Here is an 18,033-nt window from a genome sequence, read left to right on the forward strand (position 1 = left end):
ATATGCATAACGTGTACAATGTGTAGTATCGTAAAATACCAGCAAACGAAAAAGAATTAAAATGGAAACACAAAATTAAATGAAAAAGAAATCATAAAACTAAAAAACCCCCAAACCTTATAGTACGGGTTGGTATTACCAACCGGTACTAAAGGGCTCCAGCCCCCCGGAGCTGGCTCGTGCCACGTGGTTGCCCTTTACCACCGGTTCATGCTGAACCGGTACTAAAGGGGGGGGGGGCTTTAGTGCCCACACTTTAGTGCCGGTTATGGAACCGACACTAAAGGGCCTTATGAACTGGTGCTATTGCCCGGTTCTGCACTAGTGAACCCCTGCCGCATACAAGGAAGACTCCACAAGACTCCGCGCCCAAGACAAGGACTCTCCTAAACCCTAGGCCTCCGGTGTCTTATATAAACCGAGGCCAGGCTAGTAAATGGACAATCTCATATTCATTACTACAATCTCATGGTAGATACGTGTACTCTGTACTACACCCATAGGCATACAATGAAAAGCAGCATGTAGGGTATTATTCATCAAGAGAGCTCGAAGCTGGGCAAAACCCCGTGTCCATGTTACCATCGTTCCAAGACGCCTAGCTTAGGACCCTACTACGAGATACGCCGGATATTGAACCGGCAGTCATAGCCTTGTAAATTGTGGTGGGTTGTGATGACCTCATCAGTTTTGCCTATGTGTCATGTCCATGTCTCAATTTTTGCCCTAGGTTGTGAAGCAACCTATATTTCTGTTATTCTAAAAATTCCTAAAAAATTCTCATAAATTCTTTGGATCATATCTTCATCAAATATGTCGAAAACCTTCCTTGCCTAGTTCAAAAATAACTCAACAATATTCATTTTCCTATTCTGTTCAGAGCAACACTTTGTGAAGGATGTGTTATTTATATATTATTGATTTCCCTAAAAATTTGTGAAGACATTTTCTTAGTATATGATCATCCTCAGCCAAAACTCATGCCCATTGGCCATGTGCATTTTCCGTACTGCTAATCAAACACTTGGCTGCTAATTCATCTTTGAGCATAGTTCGGTCTCGTCATGAGAATCTTATGTTGTAATTTTCTTCCTAGCACCTACCTGGGGAGTGCCCAACCCACTAGACATGCCTAGGCCGCCCAGAACGCATGGCAACGCCACTATCACGCGGTGACCAGACGACGGGCATGCGAGCTTATGCGCTCTAGAGTTGGGGCCCTCGGCCACCGTCCAAACCTTGATGTATCGCCATCAAACCATTTATTTCTAATTAAATAGATACTTATTTATCTAGAAATGATTTTTGGAAAAATAAAGACCAAACTATGAGGCAACTGCAGTTCAAATTTGACCTGCTTCCTACTGAATCAACGGGAATTTGTCTTTTTCACCAGAGGTGGATCAAAACTTTTGACACCCAACCATTTTGTCAATTGTGCATTAAATATGGCCTAGTATTTTCTAAAATCGATTAGGTCCAATTTTGCAACAAATATATGGTAGGCCCTTCACAAAAAAAACTCATTTCGGGAACTCGGAAAATGGAAAATGAATTTTCCGTGCAAAGAAAATGAAAACTCCCTTAGGCAACATTGTTTGGAATTCCAAGATGCACCCTTGTGCACAACATGAGATCATTCGAACAAACTATGCCATGAATGTGGCCATAAGATTGATCATTTGGCTTGAAAGCTATGAATCTTCACGCATGATAGCTCATTTCTGAGAACACTTTTTAAAAATAATTTCCGTATTACAAGTTTATTATTTTTCCTGGAAACTTGGTCACATATAATGACACAATGCAAAGCTTTTCCAATATTTGATTTTTTTTGAATTTTTATGCCCGTTTCAAAATGCAGTCAAAATGACGGGCTTGACCGTTCCTAGTTAGTGGTTGAATCTTGGAAAACTTTTGATGTTTCTCTGATTAAATAGATACTTGTGTAAAATGATTTTTGGAAAAAATAAAGATCAAACTATGAGGCAGCTGCAGTTCAAATTTGACCCGCCTCCTGCTGAATCGGCAGGAATTTGTCTTTTTCACCAGAGGTGGATCAAAACTTTTGACACCCAAACATTTGTTCAATTGTGCAGTAGATATGGCCTAGTATTTTATAAAATTGATTTGGTCCAATTTTACAACAAATATATGGTAGGTCCTTCACAAAGAAAATTCATTTCAGGCACTCAGAAAATGGAAAATGAATTTTCCGTGCAAAGAAAATGAAAACTCCCTTAGGCAACATTGTTTGGAATTCCAAGATGCTCCCTTGTGCACAATATGAGATCATTTGAACAAACTATGCCATGAATGTGGCCATAAGATTGATCATTTGGCTTGAAAGCTATGAATCTTCACGCATGATAGCTCATTTCTGAGATCACTTTTTTAAAATAATTTCCGTATTACAAGTTTATTATTTTTCCTGGAAACTTGGTCACATATAATGACACAATGCAAAGGTTTTCCAATTTTTTGATTTATTTTGTATTTTTATGCCCATTTCAAAATGCGGTCAAAACGGCGGGCTTGACAGTTCCTAGCTAGTGGTTGAATCTTGTAATTTTTTTTGGTGTTTATCTAATTAAATAGATACCTAAGTACCTAGAAATGATTTTGGGAAAAAATAAAGAGGAAACTATGAGGTAGCTGCAGTTCAAATTTGACCCGCTTCCTACTGAATCGACGGAAATTTGTCTTTTTCACGAGAGGTGGATAAAAACTTTTGACACCCAACCATTTGGTCAATTGTGCATTTAATATGGCCTAATATTTTAGAAAAATGATTTGGTCCAATTTTGCAACAAATATTTGGTAGCCCCTTCACAAAAAAAACTCATTTTGGACACTCAAAAATGAAAAATGGATTTTCCGTGCAAAGAAAAAAAAACTCCCTTTGTCAATATTCTTTACCAATCTAAGATGTAAACCTGTACAAAGTATGATATCATTTGAACAAATATTTGGTACGTCTTTTACAAAAAAACTCATTTTGGGCACTAAAAAATGAAAAATGATTTTTTTTGAAAAACTTATCTTAAATTACGACCAATTTAGATGGTCATAAGGTCTTCAAATCGTTTGCTGCGATCTGATTGGTCCATGGGCATATCATGTAGATCATGGATCATACACCGTCGGATGCTCGAGGATCCAACGGCAATCATCAACCCTTCCACACCAACCCTAGCTCTGTCCTCGTGGTCATTTTGCATCCACCCCCTCCCGCCTCCTTTTTTCCCAATCCATCCATCCATCCATTCCAGATCGAGAGAGAGCTCGTCTCCTTCCTCCCTCCAGATCATGAGAGAGATCGCCGCCGCCAACTCCCTCCAGCGGGGCTCGCCGCCGTCCATGGCCTCCCCGACGCCCTCCTGCTCCGCCCGCTCCTCCTCCCTCCACGCCTCCCGCGCGCCGTTGCCGATTTTCCAAACCAGACCGCCTCCCCAGTTCATTCCTTCCTCCCCTACCACCCACCTGCCTCGGCGCCGCCACCCAACTCGCCGATGACCTTACGCATCACCGCCGGCCTCCGCTCCCTCCCCTCCCACACGCCCGATGCCCCACCCTCTCCACCTCCCCTTCTCCCCTATCCCCAGTAGCACCCAGGCCTGCAGCGGCCAGATCCCATATCCAGCACGCCGGCCTGTGCCTCGCTGGAGGCGCACATGCGGAGTGAGGAGGGCGCATTTGATTTGATTGCACCTGCAAGAACTACAGCAGATGAGGCTACAACCTCTGCAAAACGACGAGCGAGTTGCTCTCTCCCCTCCCAGCGACGACGGCCGTAGACCTACACCTCCCTGATGGAGGCGGCGGCGATCGCCGCAATGGGTCACCGGTGGAGAGCCAGGGCTGCATGGGGTCGCTGCTACGTCTTGAGCTTGCGTTGGTTTTCCTTGAAGAGGAAAGGGTGATGCAGCACAGTAGCGTAAGTATTTCCCTCAGTTTTTGAGAACCAAGGTATCAATCCAGTAGGAGGCTCCTCACAAGTCCCACGAACCTACACAAACAAACAAAGAACTCGCAACCAACGCGATAAAGGGGTTGTCAATCCCTTCACGGCCACTTGCGAAAGTGAGATCCGATAGAGATAATATGATAATATACATATATTTTTGGTATTTTATAATATAGATGCAGAAAGTAAAGATGCAAATAAAAGTAGATTGAAAGCTTATATGATAAAAGATAGACCCGAGGGCCGTAGGATTCACTAGTGGCTTCTCTCAAGATAGCATAAGTATTACGGTGGGTGAACAAATTACTATCGAGCAATTGATAGAAAAGCGAATAATTATGAGATTATCTAGGCATGATCATGTATATAGGCATCACATCCGTGACAAGTAGACCGACTCATGCCTGCATCTACTACTATTACTCCACACATCGTCCGCTATCCAACATGCATCTAGAGAATTAAGTTCATAAGAACAGAGTAACACATTCAGAAAGATGCCATGATGTAGAGGGATAAACTCAAGCAATATGATATAAACCCCATCTTTTTATCCTCGATGGCAACAATACAATACGTGCCTTGCAACCATTTCTGTCACTGGGTAAGGACACCGCAAGATTGAACCCAAAGTTAAGCACTTCTCCCATGGCAAGAAAGATCAATCTAGTAGGCCAAACCAAACCGATAATTCGAAGAGACTTGCAAAGATAACTCAATCATACATAAAAGAATTCAGAGAAGATTTAGATATTTCTCATAGATAAACTTGATCATAAACCCACAATTCATCAGATCTCGACAAACACACCGCAAAAAGAGATTACATCGAATAGATCTCCACAAGAGAGGGGGAGAACATTGTACTGAGATCCAAAAAGAGAGAAGAAGCCAACTAGCGAATAACTATGGACCCGAAGGTCTGTGGTAAACTACTCACAACTCATTGAAAGGGCTATGGTGTTGATGTAGAAGCCCTCCATGGTCAATTCCCCCTTCGGCGGAGCACCGACGAAGGCTCCAAGATGGAATCTCGCGGATACAGAAGGTTATGGTGGCGGAAATATTTCTTCGGTGGCTCCCTGGATGTTTTTGGGGTATGTAGGCTTATATAGGAGGAAGAAGTACGTCGGTGGCCTCTCGAGGGGCCAGGAGACAGGGGGCGCGCCCAGGAGGGGTGGGCGTGCCCTCCTATCTCCTGGCCGCCTCGTTTGCTTCTTGACTTGCACTCCAAGTTCTCCGGATCACTCTCGTTCCAAAAATCACGCCCCCGAAGGTTTCATTCTGTTTGGACTCCGTTTGATATTCCTTTTCTTCGAAATACTGAAATAGGCAAAAAACAGCAATACGGGCTGGGCCTCCGGTTAGTAGGTTAGTCCCAAAAATGATATAAATGTGTAAAATAAAGCGCATAAACATCCAAAATAGGTAATATAATAGCATAGAACAATCAAAAATTATAGATACGTTGGAGATGTATCAAGCATCCCCAAGCTTAATTCCTGCTCGTCCTCGAATAGGTAAATGATAAAAACAGAATTTTTGATGTGGAATGCTACCTAGCATAATTCTCAATGTATTTCTCTTTATTGTGGCATGAAAGTTCAGATCCAAATGATTCAAAATAAAAGTTCATATTGACAAAAGAAATAGTAATACTTCAAGCATACTAATAAAAGCAATCATGTCTTCTCAAAATAACATGGCTAAAGAAAGTTCATCCCTACAAAATCATATAGTTAGGCTATGCTTCATTTTCGTCACACAAAGATGTTTCCAACTTCTACACCCCCGATGACAAGCCAAGCAATTGTTTCGTACTTAAATAATCTCAAACTTTTTCAACTTTCACGCAATACATGAGCGTGAGCCAATGATATAGAACTATGGGTGGAATATAATAATGAATGGGGATTGTGTGGATAAGACAAAAAAAGGAGAAAGTCTCACATTGACGAGGATAATCAACGGGCTATGGAGATGCCCATCAATTGATTTCAACATGAGGAGTAGGGATTGCCATGCAACGAATGCCCTAGAGCTATAAATGAATGAAAGCTCCACAAAAGAAAACTAGTGGGTGTGCATCCAAATTGCTTGCTCACGAAGACCTAGCGCATTTGAGGAAGCCCATCATAGGAATATACAAGCCAAGTTCTATAATGAAATAATCCCACTAGTATATGAAAGTGACAACATATGAGACTCACTATATGAAAAATATGGTGCTACTTTGAAGCACAAAATATGAGACTCACTATATGAAGAACATGGTGCTACTTTGAAGCACAAGTGTGGAAAAAGAGATAGTAACATTGTCCCTTTATTTTTTTCTTTTTCCTTTTTTTTCTTTGGCCTTTTTTTTCTTTTGGCCTTTTTTTCTTCTTTGGGACAATGCTCTAATAATAATGATCATCACACTTTTATTGGTTACAACACATGAATTACAACTCGAAACTAGAACAAGATATGACTCTATATGAATGCCTCCGCCGGTGTACCGGGATGGTGCAATGAATCAAGAGTGACATGTATGAAAAATTATGCATGGTGGCTTTGCCACAAATACAATGTCAACTACATGATCATGCAATGGCAATATGACAAAAGTAATGTATGTCATGATGATGATGAACGGAACGGTGGAAAGTTGCATGGCAATATATCTCGGAATGGCTATGGAAATGCCATAAATAGGTAGGTATGGTGGCTGTTTTGAGGAAGATATAAGGAGGTTTATGTGTGATAGAGCGTATCATATCACGGGGTTTGGATGCACCGGCGAAGTTTGCACCAACTCTCAAGGTGAGAAAGGGCAATGCACGGTACCGAAGAGGCTAGCAATGATGGAAAGGTAAAAGTGTGTATAATCCATGGACTCAACATTAGTCATAAGAACTCATATACTTATTGCAAAAATTTAGAAGTCATCAAAAACCAAGAACTACGCGCATACTCCTAGAGGGATAGATTGGTAGGAAAAGACCATCGCTCGTCCTCGACCGCCACTCATAAGGATGCACAAACCAGGTACACTTCATGATTCAAATTTGTTACACAACTTTAACCATACGTGCATGCTACAGGACTTGCTAACCTCAACACAAGCATTCTTTAAATTCATAATCACCCAACTAGCATGACTTTAATATCACTACCTCCATATCTCAAAACAATTATCAAGTATCAAATTGATCATAGCATCCAATTCACTTCCTATGATAGTTTTTATTATACCCAACTTGGATGCTCATCATTCTAGGACCAATTTATAACCATAGCAAATACCATGCTGTTCTAAATGACTCTCAAAATAATATAAGTGAAGCATGAGAGATCTGTTGGAAATATGCCCTAGAGGCAATAATAAAAGTGTTATTATTATATTTCTTTGTTCATGATAATAGTCTTTTATTCATGCTATAACTGTATTATCCGGAAATCGTAATACACATGTGAATACATAGACCACAATATGTACCTAGTGAGCCTCTAGTTGACTAGCTCGTTGTGATCAACAGATAGTCATGGTTTCCTGGCTATGGACATTGGATGTCGTTGATAACGGGATCACATCATTAGGAGAATTATGTGATGGACAAGACCCAATCCTAAGCATAGCACAAAGGTCGGTTAGTTCGTTTGCTAGAGCTTTTCCAATGTCAAGTATCTCTTCCTTAGACCATGAGATCGTGTAACTCCCGGATACCGTAGGAGTGCTTTGGGTGTACCAAACGTCACAACGTAACTGGGTGACTATAAAGGTGCATTACAGGTATCTCCGAAAGTGTCTGTTGGGTTGACACGGATCGAGACTGGGATTTGTCACTCCGTATGACGGAGAGGTATCTCTGGGCCCACTCGGTAATGCATCATCATAATGAGCTCAAGGTGACCAAGTGTTTGGTCACGGGATCATGCATTACAGTACGAGTAAAGTGACTTGCCGGTAACGAGACTGAACGAGGTATTGGGATACTAACGATCGAGTCTCGGGCATGTAACGTACCGATTGACAAAGGGAATTGCATACGGGGTTGATTGAATCCTCGATATCGTGGTTCATCCGATGACATCATCGAGGAGCATGTGGGAGCCAACATGGGTATCCAGATCCCGCTGTTGGTTATTGCCCGAGAGCCGTCTCGGTCATGTCTACGTGTCTCCCGAACCCGTAGGGTCTACACACTTAAGGTTCGGTGACGCTAGGGTTATTAGGAAGACTTGTATGTGACTACCGAATGTTGTTCGGAGTCCCGGATGAGATCCCGAACGTCACGAGGAGTTCCGGAAGGGTCCGGAGGTAAAGATTTATATATGGGAAGTTGTCAAACGGACAACGGAAAGTTTCGGGGTCATACCGGTATTGTACCGGGACCACCGGAGGGGTTCCGGGGGTCCACCGGGAGGGGCCACCCCTCCCGGGGGGCCACATGGGCTGCGTGGGATAGCAGCCAGCCCCTGGTGGGCTGGGCGCGCCCACCCCTTGGGCCCATGCGCCTAGGGTTGGGGGGGAAACCCTAAGGGGGGCGCACCCCCTTGCTTGGGGGGCAAGCCACCCCTCCCTGGCCGCCGCCCCCCTCTAGATCCCATCTAGAGGGGCCGGCCCCCCTTGCCCCTTCCCCTATAAATAGAGGGGTGAGGGGAGGGCAGCCGCACCACAAGCCAAGGCGCAGCCCCTCCCCTCCCCAACACCTCTCCTCCTCTGTACGTGCTTGGCGAAGCCCTGTCGGAGTACTGCTGCACCAACAACACCACGCCGTCGTGCTGTCGTTGGAGCTGTCTTCCTCAACCTCTCCTTCCTCCTTGCTGGATCAAGATGGAGGAGACGTCGCCCGTACCGTACGTGTGTTGAACGCGGAGGTGCTGTCCGTTCAGCACTTGGTCATCGGTGATCCGAATCACGTCGAGTACGACTCCATCATCACCATCCCCTTGAACGCTTCCGCACGCGATCTACAAGTGGTATGTAGATGCAAACTCACTCCCTTGACTCGTTGCTTAGATGAACTCATAGATGGATCTTGGTGAAACCGTAGGAAAATTTTTAATTTTCTGCAACATTCCCCAACAGTGGTATCAGAGCCAGGTTTATGCGTAGTTCTCTTTGCACGAGTAGAACACAATTTTGTTGTGGGCGTAGATCTTGTCAACTTGCTTGCCGCTACTAGTCTTATCTTGCTTCAGCGGTATTGTGGGATGAATAGGCCCGGACCAACCTTACACGTACGCTTACGTGAAACCGGTTCCACCGACTAACATGCACTAGTTGCATATGGTGGCTGGCGGGTGTCTGTCTCTCCCACTTTAGTTGAAGTGGATTCGATGAAAAGGGTCCTTATGAAGGGTAAATACAAGTTGACAAGATCACGTTGTGGTTATTCGTAGGTAAGAAAACGTTCTTGCTAGAACCCAATTGCAGCCACGTAAAAGATGCAACAACAATTAGAGGACGTCTAACTTGTTTTTGCAGCAATTGTCATGTGATGTGATATGGCCAGAAGTTGTGATGAATGATGAATGATATATTGTGATGTATGAGATCATGTTCTTGTAATAGGAATCAGACTTGCATGTCGATGAGTATGACAACCGGCAGGAGCCATAGGAGTTGTCTTTATTTTTGTATGACCTGCGTGCCATTGAAGAACGCCATGTAAACTACTTTACTTTATTGCTAAACGCGTTAGTCATAGAAGTAGAAGTAGTCGTTGGCGTGACAACTTCATGAAGACACGATGATGGAGATCATGATGATGGAGATCATGGTGTCATGCCGGTGACAAGATGATCATGGAGCCCCGAAGATGAAGATCAAAGGAGCTATATGATATTGGCCATATCATGTCACTACTTTATATAATTGCATGTGATGTTTATTATGTTTTATGCATCTTGTTTACTTAGAACGACGGTAGTAAATAAGATGATCCCTTACAACAATTTCAAGAAGTGTTCTCCCCTAACTGTGCACCGTTGCTAAAGTTCGTCGTTTCGAAGCACCACGTGATGATCGGGTGTGATAGATCCTTACGTTCACATACAACGGGTGTAAGACAGTTTTACACATGCAAAACACTTAGGGTTAACTTGACGAGCCTAGCATGTACAGACATGGCCTCGGAACATGGAGACCGAAAGGTCGAACACGAGTCGTATGGAAGATACGATCAACATGAGAATGTTCACCGACGATGATTAGTCCGTCTCACGTGATGATCGGACACGGCCTAGTCGACTCGGATCGTGTAACACTTAGATGACTAGAGGGATGTCAAATCTGAGTGGGAGTGCATTCAATAATTTGATTAGATGAACTTAATTATCATGAACTTAGTCTAAAACCTTTTACAAATATGTCTTGTAGATCAAATGGCCAACGCTCATGTCAACATGAACTTCAACGCGTTCCTAGAGAAAACCAAGCTGAAAGATGATGGCAGCAACTATACGGACTGGGTCCGGAACCTGAGGATCATCCTCATAGCTACCAGGAAACAATATGTCCTAGAAGGACCGCTAGGTGACGCTCCCGTCCCAGAGAACCAAGACATTATGAATGCTTGGCAGTCTCGTGCTGATGATTACTCCCTCGTTCAGTGCGGCATGCTTTACAGCTTAGAACCGGGGCTCCAAAAGCGTTTTGAGCATCACGGAGCATATGAGATGTTCGAGGAGCTGAAACTAGTTTTCCAAGCTCACGCCCGGGTCGAGAGATATGACATCTCCGACAAGTTCTATAGTTGTAAGATGGAGGAAAAATAGTTCTGTCAGTGAGCACATACTCAAGATGTCTGGGTTGCACAACCGTATGACCCAGCTGAATATTAACCTCCCTGATGAGGTAGTCATTGACAGAATCCTTCAGTCGCTCCCACCAAGCTACAAGAGCTTTGTGATGAACTACAATATGCAGGGGATGGTAAAGACCATTCCTGAAGTATTTTCTATGCTGAAGTCAGCAGAGGTTGAAATCAAGAAAGAACATCAAGTGTTGATGGTCAATAAGACCACTAAGTTCAAGAAGGGCAAGGGTAAGAAGAACTTCAAGAAGGACGGCAAAGAGGTTGCCGCGCCGGGTAAGCCAGTTGCCGGGAAGAAGTCAAAGAATGGACCCAAGCCCGAGACTGAGTGCTTTTATTGCAAGGGGAAGGGTCACTGGAAGCGGAACTGCCCCAAATACTTAGCGGATAAGAAGGCCGGCAACACTAAAGGTATATTTGATATACATGTAACTGATGTGTACCTTACCAGTACTCGTAGTAACTCCTGGGTATTTGATACCGGTGCCGTTGCTCATATTTGTAACTCACAGCAGGAGCTGCGGAATAAGCAGAGACTGGCGAAGGATGAGGTGACGATGCGCGTCGGGAACGGTTCCAAGGTCGATGTGATTGCCGTCGGCATGCTACCTCTACATTTACCTACGAGATTAGTTATAAACCTTAATAATTGTTATTTTGTACCAAGTTTGAGCATGAACATTGTATCTGGATCTCGTTTGATACGAGACGGCTACTCATTTAAATCCGAGAATAATGGTTGTTCTATTTATATGAGAGATATGTTTTATGGTCATGCCCCTATGGTCAATGGTTTATTCATAATGAATCTCGAGCGTAATGTTACACATATTCATAGTGTGAATACCAAAAGATGTAAAGTTGATAACGATAGTCCCACATACTTGTGGCACTGCCGCCTTGGTCACATTGGTGTCAAGCGCATGAAGAAACTCCATGATGATGGACTTTTGGAGTCTCTCGATTATGAATCGTTTGACACATGCGAACCATGCCTCATGGGCAAGATGACCAAGACTCCATTCTCCGGAACAATGGAGTGAGCAACCAACTTGTTGGAAATCATACATACTGATGTGTGCGGTCCAATGAGCGTTGAGGCTCGCGGAGGATATCATTATGTTCTCACTCTCACTGATGACTTGAGTAGATATGGGTATGTCTACTTAATGAAACACAAGTCTGAGACCTTAGAAAGGTTCAAGGAATTTCAGAATGAGGTAGAGAATCAACGTGACCGAAAGATAAAATTCCTACGATCAGATCGTGGAGGAGAATACTTAAGTCACGAATTTGGTACACACTTAAGGAAATGTGGAATCATTTCACAACTCACGCCGCCTGGAACACCTCAGCGCAACAGTGTGTCCAAACGTCGTAATCGCACTCTATTAGATATGGTGCAGTCTATGATGTCTCTTACCGATTTACCACTATCATTTTGGGGATACGCTCTAGAGACAGCTACATTCACTTTAAATAGGGCACCGTCTAAATCCGTTGAGACGACACCGTATGAATTATGGTTTGGGAAGAAACCTAAGCTGTCGTTTCTGAAAGTTTGGGGATGCGATGCTTATGTCAAGAAACTTCAACCTGAAAAGCTCGAACCCAAGTCGGAAAAATGCGTCTTCATAGGATACCCTAAGGAAACCATTGGGTATACCTTCTACTTAAGATCCGAGGGCAAGATCTTTGTCGCTAAGAACGGATCCTTTCTGGAAAAAGAGTTTCTCTCGAAAGAAGTAAGTGGGAGGAAAGTAGAACTCGATGAAGTACTACCTCTTGAGCGGGACAGTAGTGCAGCTCAGGAAGATGTTCCTGTGATGCCTACACCAACTGAAGAGGAAAATAATGATGATGATCAAGGTACTTCGGATCAAGTTGCTACTGAACTTCGTAGGTCCACAAGGACACGTTCCGCACCAGATTGGTACGGCAACCCTGTCCGGAAATCATGTTGTTAGACAATGATGAACCTTCGAACTATGAAGAAGCGATGGCGGGCCCAGATTCCAACAAATGGCTTGGAGCCATGAAATCCGAGATAGAATCCATGTATGAAAACAAAGTATGGACTTTGACTGACTTGCCCAATGATCGGCGAGCGATAGAAAACAAATGGATCTTTAAGAAGAAGACGGACACGGATGGTAATGTCACCATCTATAAAGCTCGACTTGTCGCTAAGGGTTATCGGCAAGTTCAGGGGATTGACTACGATGAGACTTTCTCTCCCGTAGCGAAGCTTAAGTCCGTCTGAATCATGTTAGCAATTGCCGCATACTATGATTATGAGATATGGCAGATGGACGTCAAAACGGCATTCCTTAACGGTTATCTTAAGGAAGAGCTGTATATGATGCAGCCAGAAGGTTTCGTCGATCCTAAGAACGCTAACAAAGTATGCAAGCTCCAGCGATCCATTTATGGGTTGGTGCAAGCATCTCGGAGTTGGAACATTCGCTTTGATGAGATGATCAAAGCGTTTGGGTTTATGCAGACTTATGGAGAAGCCTGCGTTTACAAGAAAGTGAGTGGGAGCTCTGTAGCATTTCTCATATTATATGTAGATGACATACTTTTGATGGAAAATGATATAGAATTCTTGGACAGCATTAAGGCCTACTTGAATAAGTGTTTTTCAATGAAGGACCTTGGAGAAGCTGCTTATATATTAGGCATCAAGATCTATAGAAATAGATCGAGACGCCTCATAGGTCTTTCACAAAGCACATACCTTGATAAAATTTTGAAGAAGTTCAAAATGGATCAGTCCAAGAAGGGGTTCTTGCCTGTATTGCAAGGTGTGAGATTGAGCTCGGCTCAATGCCCGACCACGGCAAAAGATAAAGAAGAGATGAGTGTCATCCCCTATGCTTCAGCCATAGGATCTATTATGTATGCCATGCTGTGTACCAGACCTGATGTAAACCTTGCCGTAAGTTTGGTAGGAAGGTACCAAAGTAATCCCGGCAAGGAACACTGGACAGCGGTCAAGAATATCCTGAAGTACTTGAAAAGGACAAAGGACATGTTTCTTGTTTATGGAGGTGACGAAGAGCTCGTCGTAAAGGGTTACGTCGATGCTAGCTTCGACACAGATCTGGATGACTCTAAGTCACAAACCGGATACGTGTATATGTTGAATGGTGGAGCAGTAAGCTGGTGCAGCTGCAAGTAGAGCGTCGTGGCGGGATCTATAGGTGAAGCGGAGTACATGGCAGCCTCGGAGGCAGCGCATGAAGCTATTTGGGTGAAGGAGTTCATCACCGACCTAGGAGTCATACCCAATGCATCGGGGCCGATCAAACTTTTCTGTGACAATACTGGAGCTATTGCCCTTGCGAAGGAGCCCAGATTTCACAAGAAGACCAGGCACATCAAGCGTAGTTTCAACTCCATCCGTGAAAATGTTCAAGATGGAGACATAGAAATTTGCAAAGTACATACAGATCTGAATGTCGCAGATCCGTTGACTAAACCTCTCTCGCGAGCGAAACATGATCAACACCAGAACACTATGGGTGTTCGATTCATCACAATGTAACTAGATTATTGACTCTAGTGCAAGTGGGAGACTGTTGGAAATATGCCCTAGAGGCAATAATAAAAGTGTTATTATTATATTTCTTTGTTCATGATAATAGTCTTTTATTCATGCTATAACTGTATTATCCGGAAATCGTAATACACGTGTGAATACATAGACCACAATATGTCCCTAGTGAGCCTATAGTTGACTAGCTCGTTGTGATCAACAGATAGTCATGGTTTCCTGGCTATGGACATTGGATGTCGTTGATAATGGGATCACATCATTAGGAGAATGATGTGATGGACAAGACCCAATCCTAATCATAGCACAAAGGTCGGTTAGTTCGTTTGCTAGAGCTTTTCCAATGTCAACTATCTCTTCCTTAGACCATGAGATCGTGTAACTCCCGGATACCGTAGGAGTGCTTTGGGTGTACCAAACGTCACAACGTAACTGGGTGACTATAAAGGTGCATTACAGGTATCTCCGAAAGTGTCTGTTGGGTTGACACGGATCGAGACTGGGATTTGTCACTCTGTATGATGGAGAGGTATCTCTGGGCCCACTCGGTAATGCATCATCATAATGAGCTCAACGTGACCAAGTGTTTGGTCACGGGATCATGCATTACGGTACGAGTAAAGTGACTTGCCGGTAACGAGACTGAACGAGGTATTGGGATACTAACGATCGAGTCTCGGGCATGTAACGTACCGATTGACAAAGGGAATTGCATACGGGGTTGATTGAATCCTCGACATCGTGGTTCATCCGATGACATCATCGAGGAGCATGTGGGAGCCAACATGGGTATCCAGATCCCGCTGTTGGTTATTGCCCGAGAGCCGTCTCGGTCATGTCTACGTGTCTCCCGAACCCGTAGGGTCTACACACTTAAGGTTCGGTGACGCTAGGGTTATTAGGAAGACTTGTATGTGACTACCGAATGTTGTTCGGAGTCCCGGATGAGATCCCGGACGTCATGAGGAGTTCCGGAAGGGTCCGGAGGTAAAGATTTATATATGGGAAGTTGTCAAACGGACACCGGAAAGTTTCGGGGTCATACCGGTATTGTGCCGGGACCACCGAAGGGGTTCCGGGGGTCCACCGGGAGGGGCCACCCCTCCCGGGAGGCCACATGGGCTGCGTGGGTTAGCAGCCAGCCCCTGGTGGGCTGGGCGCGCCCCCCCTTGGGCCCATGCGCCTAGGGTTGGGGGGGAAACCCTAAGGGGGGCGCACCCCCTTGCTTGGGGGGCAAGCCACCCCTCCCTGACCGCCGCCCCCCCTCTAGATCCCATCTAGAGGGGCCGGCCCCCCTTGCCCCTTCCCCTATAAATAGAGGGGTGAGGGGAGGGCAGCCGCACCACAAGCCAAGGCGCAGCCCCTCCCCTCCCCAACACCTCTCCTCCTCCGTACGTGCTTGGCGAAGCCCTGTCGGAGTACTGCTGCACCAACAACACCACGCCGTCGTGCTGCCGTTGGAGCTGTCTTCCTCAACCTCTCCTTCCTCCTTGCTGGATCAAGACGGAGGAGACGTCGCCCGTACCGTACGTGTGTTGAACGCGGAGGTGCTGTCCGTTCAGCACTTGGTCATCGGTGATCCGAATCACGTCGAGTACGACTCCATCATCACCATCCCCTTGAACGCTTCCGCACGCGATCTACAAGTGGTATGTAGATGCAAACTCACTCCCTTGACTCGTTGCTTAGATGAACTCATAGATGGATCTTGGTGAAACCGTAGGAAATTTTTTAATTTTCTGCAACGTTCCCCAACAAGATCAACAATTTCTTCAAAATTAATCCACCGCCGTGCTCTAAAATATATAAGTGAAGCACTAGAGCAAAAACTATCTAGCTCAAAAGATATAAGTGAAGCACATAGAGTATTCTAATAAATTTCAATCAAGTAGGCTTCTCCCAAAAGGTGTGTTACATCAAGGATGATTATGGTAAATTAAAAAGAAAAAACTAATATAATACACGACGCTCCAAGCAAAACACATATCATGTGGCGAATAAAAATATAGCTCCAAGTAAAGTTACCAATGAACGAAGACGAAAGAGGAGATGCCTTCCCGGGGCATCCCCAAGCTTAGGCTTTTGGCTATTTTTGAATATCTTGGGGTGCCTTGGGCATCCCCAAGCTTAGGCTTTTGCCACTCCTTATTCCATAGTCTATCAAAGCTTTACCCAAAACTTGAAAACTTCACAACACAAAACTCAACAGGAAATCTCATAAGCTCCGTTAGTGCAAGAAAGAAAAACCACCACATAAGGTACTGCAATGAACTCATTCTTTATTTAAATTGGTGTTAAACATACTATATTCCATGTTCTCTATGGTTCATACCCTTACATACTAGCCATAGATGCATCAAAATAAGCAATCAACACACGAAAGGCAGGATCTGTCAAAAACAGAACAATCTATAGCAATCTGTAACTTTCGGTTACTTCTGGAACCACCCCGACAACGACACTAGAAATCCTTCTTGCTACGTCTTGAGCTTGCGTTGGTTTTCCTTGAAGAGGAAAGGGTGATGCAGCACAGTAGCGTGAGTATTTCCCTCAATTTTTGAGAACCAAGGTATCAATCCAGTAGGAGGCTCCTCACAAGTCCCACGAACCTACACAAACAAACAAAGAACTCGCAACCAACGCGATAAAGGGGTTGTCAATCCCTTCACGGCCACTTGCGAAAGTGAGATCTGATAGAGATAAAATGATAAGATAAATATATTTTTGGGATTTTATAATATAGATGCAGGAAGTAACGGTGCAAATAAAAGTAGATTGAAAGCTTATATGATAAAAGATAGATCCGGGGGCCATAGGTTTTACTAGTGGCTTCTATCAAGATAGCATAAGTATTACGGTGGGTGAACAAATTACTGTCGAGCAATTGATAGAAAAGCGAATAATTATGAGATTATCTAGGCATGATCATGTATATAGGCATCACGTCCGTGACAAGTAGACCGACTCCTGCCCGCATCTACTACTATTACTCCACACATCGACCGCTATCTAGCATGCATCTAGAGTATTAAGTTCATAAGAATAGAGTAACGCATTAAGAAAGATGACATGATGTAGAGGGATAAACTCAAGCAATATGATATAAACCCCATCTTTTTATCCTTGATGGCAACAATACAATACGTACCTTGCAACCCTTTCTGTCACTGGGTAAGGACACCGCAAGATTGAACCCAAAGCTAAGCAATTCTCCCATGGCAAGAAAGATCAATCTAGTAGGCCAAACCAAACTGATAATTCGAAGAGATTTGCAAAGATAACTCAATCATACATAAAAGAATTCAGAGAGGATTCAGATAATTCTCATAGATAAACTTGATCATAAACCCACAATTCATCGGATCTCGACAAACACACCGCAAAAAGAGATTACATCGAATAGATCTCCACAAGAAAGGGGGAGAACATTGTATTGAGATCCAAAAAGAGAGAAGAAGCCAACTAGCTAATAACTATGGACCCGAAGGTCTGTGGTAAACTACTCACAACTCATCGGAAGGGCTATGGTGTTGATGTAGAACCCCTCCGTGGTCGATTCCCCCTCCGGCGGAGCATCGGCGAAGGCTCCAAGATGGGATCTCGCGGATACAGAAGGTTACGATGGCAGAAATATTTCTTTGGTGGCTCCCTGGATGTTTTTGGGGTATATAGGCTTATATAGGAGGAAGAAGTCCGTTGGTGGC

This window comes from Triticum dicoccoides, chromosome 2B (genome assembly GCF_002162155.2).
Source record: "Triticum dicoccoides isolate Atlit2015 ecotype Zavitan chromosome 2B, WEW_v2.0, whole genome shotgun sequence".
Lineage (NCBI taxonomy): Eukaryota > Viridiplantae > Streptophyta > Magnoliopsida > Poales > Poaceae > Triticum > Triticum dicoccoides.